The following is an 11,648-nucleotide window of genomic DNA, read 5'->3' on the forward strand; positions in this document are numbered from 1 at the left end:
TGGCCACGACACCGCTAAAAGACAGACGTCATCGTCACGGTAAGAATAAGCGTCATAGTAACCAACCTGTAGATACATCAGTGGTGAGCGTGGGATCGCAGTGGCGGTGCCGTGGCCAGAGGGGCGTCGAAAGGCGCGCACTTTTGTACCGCCCGATCAGCAGTCAGAGTCCCACGTTGCCAGACGGAATCGACCACTGCGTCCAGAAGTGGCGGAGCATCCAGAATAGGTGACGCAGGCAAAAAACATGTTGATAGGCCGCAGTCGGTTGACGTACACGCGCCGAGCTGGGAGCTTGTATCGTTGAGGCATTCCGTCTTGTGCATCGTCCATGGCCGGCCCAGGAAAATCAGCAGCAGCAGCACCTGTAGATACATCAGTGGTGAGCGTGGGATCGCAGTGGCGGTGCCGTGGCCCTTAGATACTATTTTTTTCGAATAAGCTGCTCCGGCCACCTGAGAATGGATAGTGGACTCTTCCGACCGGCTCCCCGAGAGCAGGAATTCGGAGTCAAACTTACATCGTGTTGGAAGCTCAGTGATCAACAAGGCTGAGCTCCCGGGTTGAGGCCGGTTCATTGCACAGCGGCCGGCTGAAGCCCGCTTCTTGCCCATACTGGGGAAGATGGAACGCATAATTTTTGGCTGCGGGGTTCGGCATGCACCAGGAATCCCCGCCGTAAACGAATCAGAAGTAAGCTTTATAATACTTTCTTCGCAATGAGGAGATCAGTCAGATACATTTAACAGTGCTTACTTGTACGGAAGGGTTTTGGAGTAATGTTTCTACACATCGGTCAGGCCGGGAACCACGCAATAAGAGACAATGGTGATAGGCTGTAGGAATAGCAGAGAAGAGTTAGTAGAGTTCGCGGTGAAAAATTATTTACTGATGATTAATGTCTTCTGCTAGTCTAAAAATCAAATAGACCATTGGATAGGTACGCCGAATTAGCCTATACTTTAAAGAGAGAACGGACGAATTTAGTGAAGCGGAAGCCCATTTCCGATTTAGCGGTTTGAGGATAAGGAGAGGAATTCAGTATATTTTTTCAGAACAGATATTCGGCTTTAAGTGAGGAAACGATAATTTCACAGCTATCATTACGGAAACCATTCGGCAGAATACTAGCAAGCTACCTGAGGAGAAGAAATATTTGACTAAGAAACGCTAGAGCGTGAAGGCCTCTAACCGCACAGACAGAGAGGCAAAACTATCTTTAATCAATAATCAATAACGGCAAGGTTGCCAACACAAGGAAGTTAAATATGGGGAAAATCGATCATGCTCTAAAGAGAGAAGGAGAGAGAGAAAACTTTTTTATTACAAATGAATTCGGACACGCCCTTGGACCCCGCACAACCGCACTGCACTTGAGTGTTTTCGTTCCTGAGGCCCATCAAACTGACAGCCCGGGCGATGGCGACGGTCTGCACGGCCGGGAGGGGACCGCAGCTTCGCAGGGGGGCGCTGCGGACGCCACTGAAAAGCGCCCTCTCCGGCCGACTCCGCACTTTTGTCCGGGCAAACCGGTCTCCCTCCCATTGAGTAGCTGCCCGAGCAGCGCGCTTTCTCCTGAAAAAAAGGAAGCCAGTTCTGCACGTGCTTTGCACGTGTTGGCCAGCCTGCAAATCTCTTTGTGCAGTCGCGAGCTTTTTCCCTCGTGCTTGAACACTGACGAGCTTCAGAGGATTAGCAAAATGTACAGAGGCGCTAGAAAAAAATGCGGACAGCACGCCGCCCAAGCGCTGCGCAGTCGGAATTTATCTTCAATGCGTTTTTATCTCGGTAGTAACAAAAAGAAGCTAGAGTGGTACATTATTGTATCACGGATGTCTCTAGCGTATTTGTGTTGCGAGCCAAGTATAAGCGTGACGAAAATAAATTCCAACAGCGGAGCGCCTAGGCACTGCGCTGTTCGCATTTCTTTCTGTCGCGGCAGTACGCTCTGAGATGTAGGTTAAAAGAAATAGTGGACAGTGAATTTTTTTTTTTCGCTGCGCAAACTTGAAAAATGAACTGCTAGTGGATCAGGCCCACTACGTGAAGCAGATTGTTGACGAAAAAGCCTGTACCGTAAAGGCGAAATGTGTATCGCAAGTAAATGACGAGGTCATTTAAGACGTGGAATTCGAGGTAAATACCTTTTTTTTTTTGGCGCGGCCATCTTCGCAAGATGCTTAATTTCGTTGGGTGGCTGAGCAGTTAGGTGCATGCAGGTTTGTTGGCCAAATAATAAGGATTTTTTACGTGTTTCGCTGAATAATAATGGAAATAATTTTTATTTTAACTTAAAATAAAGTGGCCTTAAGGCGACACGCGAGGCTGAGGAGAAAAACGAAAACACTCACGAAATGCGCCTACCATCTTCTTGCTATATGCGGCAAAGAGAAAAAATGCTCTAGTTTGGTCAATCGCTACAATGGAGATAAGCGGTTGGTATATTTATTTTAATGCCGATTACAGCGCACGCGCATCCCCAAAACAATTTATTTGCAGAGCCATCGCTCATATGCCAACGTTCATTCATGTGCAAGCAAACATTTTGATTATTTTTGTTTTAGAAAATTTTTACATGTAAAGCAGCTTCGAAAATTGAGCCAGGCGTCACAAGTCTGATTATTAAGGCGATCACTGACCTTGCCTCACACGCGTCTGCATAACGCCGCTAGCGGTTGTTGTCAGTCTCCAAAATAAAAAATGGCAAAAGAAATGAGTTTCGTTAGCGCGAGCTTTACTAAACACTGCATGCTTAGAGAATTACAGCAAAAACTGCTCAGAAATAATATTACGCGTGCAACATGCCAAACGTGTTTAGCAACAGGAAAAAGCTTACTTCACCCTGCCCATAGCAGTTATCGAGGCCTGCCGTTTCTCGTTCTCATCCATTTCATACCCAATAATTCCGGACGAAAACATTTTTTAATAGGAAAAAGTGTATGAACGCATTTTTTTCATATACTGGAAGATTTCACTATAGCAATCTCCCATCTATAGGCTTGCATTTTTTTTTCGTATTAACGTTTTTCCTATCGTCAACTGCTCGATACGAGCGATGAAAAATATTTAAGATTTTGCTGCATATAGAAAGGGTGGACCATTACCTTCAATATTTCCGTTACTGTACGTTACAATTTTCCAATATTAATTTTTTTTCCCCCAAGAACGTAGGACATGTCCAGGAAATCTGTAGAATTCCACGGGCAGTCCTTGGCCGTCGATGTTCAGAGAACTATTGTGACAGCCCCAGACACAACAAGTTTCTCCACTCTTAGAACGTCGCGGAATTCACAGCGAGCGGCAACAACACTTTTGTGCGCCCGCGAGCAGGACGGCACGTGCTCACAATGAAAGAGAGAGTGCCAGCTGCGCGAGCAGGACGCGCGTACCAGTCGACAGGCTACTCGCTCAATGCGCTCCGCCCGCGACGTGCCCGGACAGCAACGCCAAAATGAACCGGCAGGGGAGAAGTGGCGCTTGTGCAGTGGGAGCAAACTTCAGGTGCGCTTGTCCGCCAGGCAGAGGTAGAATACGCGGAAGAGGTGAAAGATTCTGGGTATAGGGAGCGGGCAGGAGTTTGGACAGGGGGACAGTGGGCTAGAGTAAGGGGAGTGTGGGGCTCTAGTCTCCGCCAGTTTGTAGCGTGTTTGTTATCTGGAGAGGGAAGGGGCAGGGAGTAGAGCTGGCGCGTGGCTCCTTAGGCCTTTGTCCGCTCGCTGAATAAGTGCATGCGCTCCTTCGTGGATCCCCGATCCGAGGCCACCTGAGCCCGGTCAGTAGGGATAGGGCAGTCATGATCGCCTGATGTTCAATTCGATGAAAAGCTTGTGAGAGGTCGAGAGCTGAGACGGCCTTGGTGTCACACGGAAGAAGCGGGTCGAAAATGTGTGTTAGTTGCATCATTGCGTCCTTTGTGGATAGATGGGGTGGACTCCCACTATGCCATGCGGGTATACATTGTTGTCCGCCATGTGCTCTGTGAGTCTCGTCAACACAACATGCTCGAAGCTTACCGAGGGATGAGGTTAGTGAAATCAGGCGAAGGTTTTGGAGTGTAAGTGGCTTGTTAGGTTTCGGAATGAATATTACTTTCGCGTGTGCCGGGACTGCGGGAGGGTACCCTCCTGTCAGCACTGGTTGAAGTTTTGCGCAAGTTGGGTGATCGATTGTTCGTCCAGATTACGGACCATGGAGTTTGTGATTTGGTTTCCACGAGGTGCGGAGTTGGTTCGGAGAATCAGGAGGGCTGATCTGACTTCTGTCTTTGTGATGTCTGTGTCGAGTGTGAGATTGGCTTGTCCTCTGTAGGGCGGTAGAGTTGGGGGCGGGGGGGGGGGGGACAGATGAAGAGGTGTATGTGGTTTGAAGTGTGCCTAGATGGGTGTCAGGATCGTCAATGTGTTCGTGTGTGAGGCGTGTCACATGGTGTTGTGTTGCTGATTTGATGCATGTAGGCTCAATGAGGTGTTGGAGGAATTGCCATGCGCGTTTGCTGGGCAGGTTTCCGGCCATATCATCGCATATCTATTCCCAGTTGGACCAGCAGAGCTACTCAGATTGTTGTTGGATTTCTGTCTGCAGCGCAGCCAGCCGCTTTTTAAGCATAATGGAGGTAGCTTAAGAGCGATGAAGAGGAAGCTAAGCAGACCAAAACCTGGATGTATTCGTTAGGAGACAAAAGGGCAATGTCTTTAGCACTATGGATAAGATAGTTTAAGTAACCGAAGAGTTCTAAAAGCTATACAGTAGCCACATTAATCTCTAGGCTGAGAGAGGCAGTAGCGCATAGCTCTGGGACATCAAGCCAATAACGAAAGAGGAAGCAAAGAAAGCTTTTAAGAGCAATGCGAATGGCGAAACCAGCTGGTGAGGATCAGCTAACAGCATATATGTTGAAGTATGGAGGAGAGATTATACTAGAGAAGCGAGCCACCCTGAATACGCAATGTCTTATGACGTTGAGCGTACCAAAAGCTTCGAAGAACGCTAACATCTTCTTGATCCATAGGAAAGAAGCCACCAGGGTCTTGTAAAATTACATACCCATCAGCTTATTGTCCTCTTAACTGTAAGGTATTTACTAAGGTAATCGCTAGCAAAGTCAGGACAACCTTGGTTCTTAGTCAACCAAATCATGAGGCACGCTTTTGTAAAGGTAATTCGACAATATATCCTATTCACACTATGAATCAGATGATAGACAACTACTCAAAGTATGAAAAATGTTTATGTATAGCCTTTATAGATACACATTACGAGAAGGCATTTGTCTCATTCAAGACTTCAGCAGTAACGCAGGCATTTCAGAATCAGGGTGTAGAACAGCCCTTTGTAAAAATGCTGAAAGATATCTGTAGCGGGTGGACAGCTACAGTAGTACTCGAATAAGAAAGGGTGTCACACAGGGAGACACGACATCGCGAATGACGTTATATTTTATTTTTTTATTTATATATTGTCATTCCAGGTACATCTTCAATACTCAAAGCTGAGCGGATCCATAGCCAAATGCTAGTAACGGATCAATACACAAGAATATGAAAAAGTGAGGCGGAAGAGGTTGACACACACCGCCCGTTTACAGTACGTACTGAGGGGCCTGGATTGGGAACAGTTGGAGATAAGATTTAATGGAGAATACCTTATAATCTGCGATATACTTATGAGACGACATTCCTAAGTCACTCAGGAAATGAACTGCAAAGCATGACCAATGTGTTAGACAGGCAATGCAGAACGGGGGTTATAAGAATTAATATGGAGAAAACGAAAGTAGTGTTCAACACTCTCGGAAGGGAACATCACTTTAGAACTGGTAGCGAGTTGCTGTAAGCGGTAAGGAAACACGCCTACTTAGTGCAGGTAGTGACCGCAGATCCGGATCACGGAGTGAAATAACGAAGAATAAGAACGGTGTGGAGCGGTGTGGTGCCACCAAAGTCGCAGCCCTTCGCTCCGCCGGTCTCGCTCCTCTCATTTCTCGGCATTGTCGTGGTGTCTTGACTCCGAGGCCTTTGACAAAGATCTCGCCTCAATTGGACCTGGGTCCCCGGGGCTTCTCACTGGGACGTTGCCCCGTCAATCTTCCGGAAAGTGCTGCCTTCGAATGCTTTGCAGAAAGCCGCTCAGACGATCCTGGTCACGGTAACAGTTAACTTTCAAACACTGATCCTGGTCACGGCTCGAGTTAAGTTTTTCTTCGTAGAACGTCGGAATGGCCGGTTGGTCTATGATCGTATGCGGTGAGCAGTATGAAGGGCTCTTCGCGTCTTCGTCAGCTCGTCCGGAGAGCCTCGCAATCAGCATTATTTACTTTTTGTTTCGTTCAAATTTAAGCAGCGCTAACTTTTAGGACGAATACACAGAGGACATGACAGTACGGGCGCGGCCCTGTCAGCGCCCGTCCTGTCATGTGCTTTTGTGTATTCGTCCTAAAAGTTAGCGCTGCTTAAATTTGAACGAAAGAAAATGCATAACCGACTAGCCCCGCAACGTGTTTTACTAAGCATTATTTACACAGACTCACTAAACGTACTCACAGCCTTTCATTTTAGAAATTCAATCACTCCGCTCCTTGGTGACATCATACACAACATAACAACCACAATCGCTCAAGGACAAAATACAAAACTGTGCTGGGCACCATGTCATGTTGGAATTAAACGCAACGATATAGCAGGCTTGTGCGTTCCTCCAGCCCGTGGCAAGCAAATAGAGAAAGTAAATATAGCCTGTAAGGATTGCATGAACTTTGTACACGTAAGTTAAGAAAAAAGTGGCAGTTAGAAACAACGAAGTGAACAGCAAACTACACTTGGAATAGCCAGTTTTAGGTGAATGGAAGTCATGCTTACACCAGGAGCGTTTCATTGAAGTTATTTTATGTCATCGCCGTGTACGCGACACACATCTTACAAGTTTCTAGCTACAAAAGAAGAAAATCATGTTTGTGAAAAAAGTAGGAATAAACTAACCGTTAATTACATTTTATACTCATGCACTACATTTGAAAAACTAAGGAAGAATATTTTAGTGAGTTTTGTAATGAACATATTACTTTACACCCAATGTTGCTCTTGGGTGAAGATGCAATTGTTGCCATGTTTTGTGTCTTTAGCTTTTTAACAGAATCAGGTTTTCTCGGCAAACTCTAAATTTTAACCAACCGCTTAGTGTCATTCATATCGATACAACTTAGTCCCTTTCTCGCTCCTGAGAAGAAGGCTGAGGTTTTTTTGGGGGGGGGTTGGGTTCCTCGAGATCCTTTCCCAGCCAAGGATGGCTGCTGAGCTTTCCCGACCGTCTTGAAAGCGATTTAGCGATTTATAAATTTTTGTACTCTTCATTAGATGGTACGAAATAACTTTTCACGCCTTTTTAACCACCGTTGTTTTACATTTGATACGGTAAAATCCTTCACAAAACAATTTTCTCTACCCGGTGTTTGGCGCATGATAGGCTTAATTGCTTACGCGCAACTAAACCTTACACAGCACAACACAACGTGATACCTATAGACTGGATGATGAACGCATCCCTTCCTTTTTTCACCTTACTAACAAGTGTATAAGAGTACACGAGCCGTTGTGAATGAGCGCAGAATAAAAAATGAAAAAAGTAACGAAAAATCTCCCCGTAGGTGCATCTCCTACTTGCAGATGTTGGTGATTTGCGACACCACCGGTTCCTGAGCATCCGCAGGGACATCTGCAGAGGGGGATGATGGCGAGCAGTACGTCACCATGGACCCGAGCACCCGCGCTTAGCCGTGCGTGGCACTGCCGTGTCCGGGGAAAAGGGTTTTCCAGGTGGTTAAGCCGATGCCGAGCATTTGGACATTTAAGGCCCATCGACGCAGGCAAGACACCACTTTGGCCCCAGCTTCCTGTAAACGGCACCTGCAGCCTGACCCGACCGGGGGGAAATCGGCAGTCACCTTTTCCTGTCCTCCCCTCTATCTTTCACTTTCCTACCTTTTTCTTACAACTCTATTGTCTCCTCTCTTCTCGGTTTTTTTACTTTTCATAAGCTGCTAGGGTTAACCTTGTGTGGGGTAACTACCCTGAGTTGCGTCATTTTTAAGGCGAAAGCTTTTTATGGCTCATACTGGGCCTCTTCGATTAACCGCGCTCGGGCAGCCCGCTGGCGGCCCGCAAGTTCGTCTCTGACAGGAAAACGCATCATGGTCACATGGGCTGGCGGCTACCGGAACCAGCCTGCCGGCAATCACGGCGGCAAGCAAGGCGCGGATCACGGAGGGCAGATGCTCTCTCTAGCTTCGCGTTCTGCGCCTCATTGCTACGCACGCGTACGGTAGAAATAGGCTGCTTGGTATCGAAAACAACGACTTGCAGTTATTGAGGGCTGCGTGCCGCAGACTGCAGAACATGCAGCTGATCGAGCGCGCACTCGTATACATCGGCAACGACAACGCGAGCGTGTGCCTTCGGTGCACTGTGTAAGCTTCAAGAAATCCTCAAAAGCATGCGATGAGCAATCGCAATCTAACGTGTTTCAGTCGACACCACATAGGACGGAAAAACTGCCCGTGCGTTGTTTATCAAACGGCAAGCCGTACTCTCGGATTATTGCATGTTTGCTTACTACGCAGTAAGTATATATGACTGGTATGACCGCCGACGATCGACCATGGTGGACTCTGCTGTGGTCGTTGCGATTTCTACGCTCGTAACCTGCTTCCTGTAAGCTGTAAGCAGAAAAAAAATCGGGATACGTTCTTTCAACTGTAGTCTGTCGGCATCCGGCTTTTGCTGCGGGCAAGGAACGCATAATCTCGGCAAAAGCGCATATCAGCTTGTTGAACGTCCACCTAGAACAAGCGGGTGCGCTGTATAAATTTAGCTGCGTATCGTTTCTGTAATAATACAGCTTTATAGCAGAGAACTGGCACTGGAATAAAAGGCGCTACAATAAAGCCCTGCGTGTCGGCGCCACACGTTCCGCGTGTGTTTGCATGACGATCAGCGCTAGAGCTCATTTTTATCTATTTTTTTAAATGAGCCAAACGCGAGGAGGTGCATGCCTGCGGTACTTCTCAGATATTTTGAGCATATGTGGCAGAAGGCCCTAGCATGAAGCTGTACAACAGTTGGCGATGACAGAATCAGCACTTGGTCGGCGTGACAATTCGGTGTGTCCATGCCCGCAGAGATGTCTCGAGCAATGTGCTCGTGAGGGCTTTTAATAAAGGACATGTTTCGGTCAAGCGTTTTTCAAAGCATATCCGCTTTTGCACTGCGCCAAACGCAATGAAGACCATACGCTCCCGTATCGCGCTCAACCAACACTTCGTAAAACACGTTCAGCACATGCATATATGCGCGCGTCTGAACACGTATTCGGAACTGGAATCCGGCTGCTCTCGTGCCTCGAACACCATCGCAATATCCGCCGGGCGCACGAAGTTAACAGCCGAAATATTTTGTGAAACAGAAGTATGCGATCGTAACATGAAGCGAGCAATTGTGCTTGCGAGGTGGTGAGACGATCGAAATATGATCGCGCATACGCACGCAAAACATATCAATAAACAGCGAGAACTACCGCAAAAGGTGCCATTGCAAGCGACACAGTCGATATGCACCGTGTCCTAGTCGAAACAAGCGCCTGCAGCGCGCAAAACATCGCATGAAGAACCGCGGTCCTTCTAGTCCTTATAAAAATGGCCGCGCGAGCTTCCCGCTGCCATACACCTCTCTGTCGTCTGCTAGCTGCCCGAGCGCTGCCGGGACAAAATCGTCCTGGCGAGTCTGGCCGCCGGCTGGCAGCCCGAAACCGCCCAGCCAGAGAAAAACGAACGCGTTCCGGGCAGCCACCGGAAGTGGGCGGAGCAACCTGAGAAAATCGAGCGCGCTCGGGCAGCCCGCAAGCAACCCGCGGGCTGCCAGAGGCGGATAATCGAAGAAGCCCACTGGCGGCCAAGGTCACGTCCGGTATAACGCTGTCTTTCACGAATAACGCGGCAACTGCTCAGGGTAGGAGAAAACGAATGGCAATATCAGATAGAGGGGACAAAATTTAACCCCGACGCCAAGTTTGATGACAGTAGAATGATTAGTTAATTATTTACAGCAAATTATAACGAAACAAAACATGGAAAACAACGAAATGCGTCGACATAGCGCGTACGTCGATATAGCGATGGGAAAGGTGTGGCGTCGCATCCACCGGGAGTCGTCACAGCATAGTTAAAATTATCGCAGAATGGGTGTAAAAACGCCGGATTTCTGTCAAATTAAATTTAAAAATGCGTAAATAAGCGTAATTAGTACTTAAGATCACCGAAAGATCTATAATTTGGGTAAAAATTGCTCAAATTGCTAAATGAAATTGCTCAATGAAATCGAGCTGCCATCCGAACACGCGCCCCAAGGGTCAGAGGCTTCGCCACTTGTTGCGTACTAGGGGCTTGAGAGGGGCAGTGGTCATTCATCACCATCTGATGTTACTATTCTGTACACTAACATCAGAAGTATCTTGAATAAGAAAACACCTCTTTCATCGGCGATCGACACCTGTCTCTACGCATATTATCGCACTTACTGACACTTCACTATCATATCAAATCCACGATAACGAAATCTTTCACAACGCACACCGCTTCACAATATATCGCAATGACCAAACTATTCAGCGGGGAGGCGGCGTACTCCTTGCTATTTCTAAAGACATACCGTCATCATGCCTCTACACTAATAGCGTCTTGGAAACTGTATGGGCATCAGTTACTCTACACCATCAGAAAATAATATTCGGCGTATGCTATCGCCCTCCTTCTTTGCGCTCGTTTATTAACGAGCTTCACGATGAACTTAACATAATACACACCAGATTTCAATCGGCTTCCTTGTTTTTACTAGGCGATTTTAACTTTCCTAATATTTCTTGGGATACCCAGCCTCCCACCCTATCTCAATTTTCATCCGATGCCAGTGATTTTGTTGATTTATGCTCAGTTTTTTCATTTACCCAATTAGTCACTAATGCTACCAGAATCTCTGTCAACACTGCCAACACTTTAGATTTGATCCTAACCAATCGAGCCGACTTTGCTTCCGCCATCACCTATTTACCTAATATAAGCGATCACTCTTTGCTCGTTTTCAACATTAACGCTGCCTGTCCTAAACCTGCAAGAAAGAAAAAGACCATACTAGATTATATTATAGCAGACTTCGATGCCATTAACAATGAATTATCAGTGTTTTCTCAAAACTTCCTGAAAAACTTTGACGATCGCTCTGTGAAAACTAAGTGAGATATGTTCACGGCCAAAGTTCACGAACTAACTCAGAAATATATTCCAACACGCACCATCACTTCTAATCCTCAAGCCTTATGGTATACCGCCCTTATAAGACGCCTATCTAAGAGAAAAAAGCGCCGATATCGTATAGCTAGGCTATCACCATGTAACGCACACTGGGACGCATACAAGACTGCCGCTGATGCCTATACAACTGCACTTAAGCAAGCAAAAGATAACTTCCTTTCTAACACGTTACCGTTCATGCTATCTACCAACATTAAAATATTTTGGCGCGCCATCAACCCACATACCGAAGAATCTATTAACTTAACTGACGTGTCAGGGGACCCTATTCCGGCTCATTTATGCGCATCAGAAC

At 46.9% G+C, this 11,648-nt stretch overlaps 1 non-coding gene across 1 annotated transcript; it reads left to right on the forward strand.

The window, feature by feature from the left end:
- The first annotated feature begins 512 nt into the window (after window positions 1–512).
- Window positions 513–677, forward strand: LOC149356999 (U1 spliceosomal RNA). The gene has a single exon (XR_016291995.1). It is a non-coding gene; the product is annotated as a U1 spliceosomal RNA (small nuclear RNA).
- Window positions 678–11,648: the final 10,971 nt, after the last annotated feature.

Source organism: Amblyomma mixtum, chromosome 3 (assembly GCF_055824585.1).
Source record: "Amblyomma mixtum isolate Tamu chromosome 3, ASM5582458v1, whole genome shotgun sequence".
NCBI lineage: Eukaryota > Metazoa > Arthropoda > Arachnida > Ixodida > Ixodidae > Amblyomma > Amblyomma mixtum.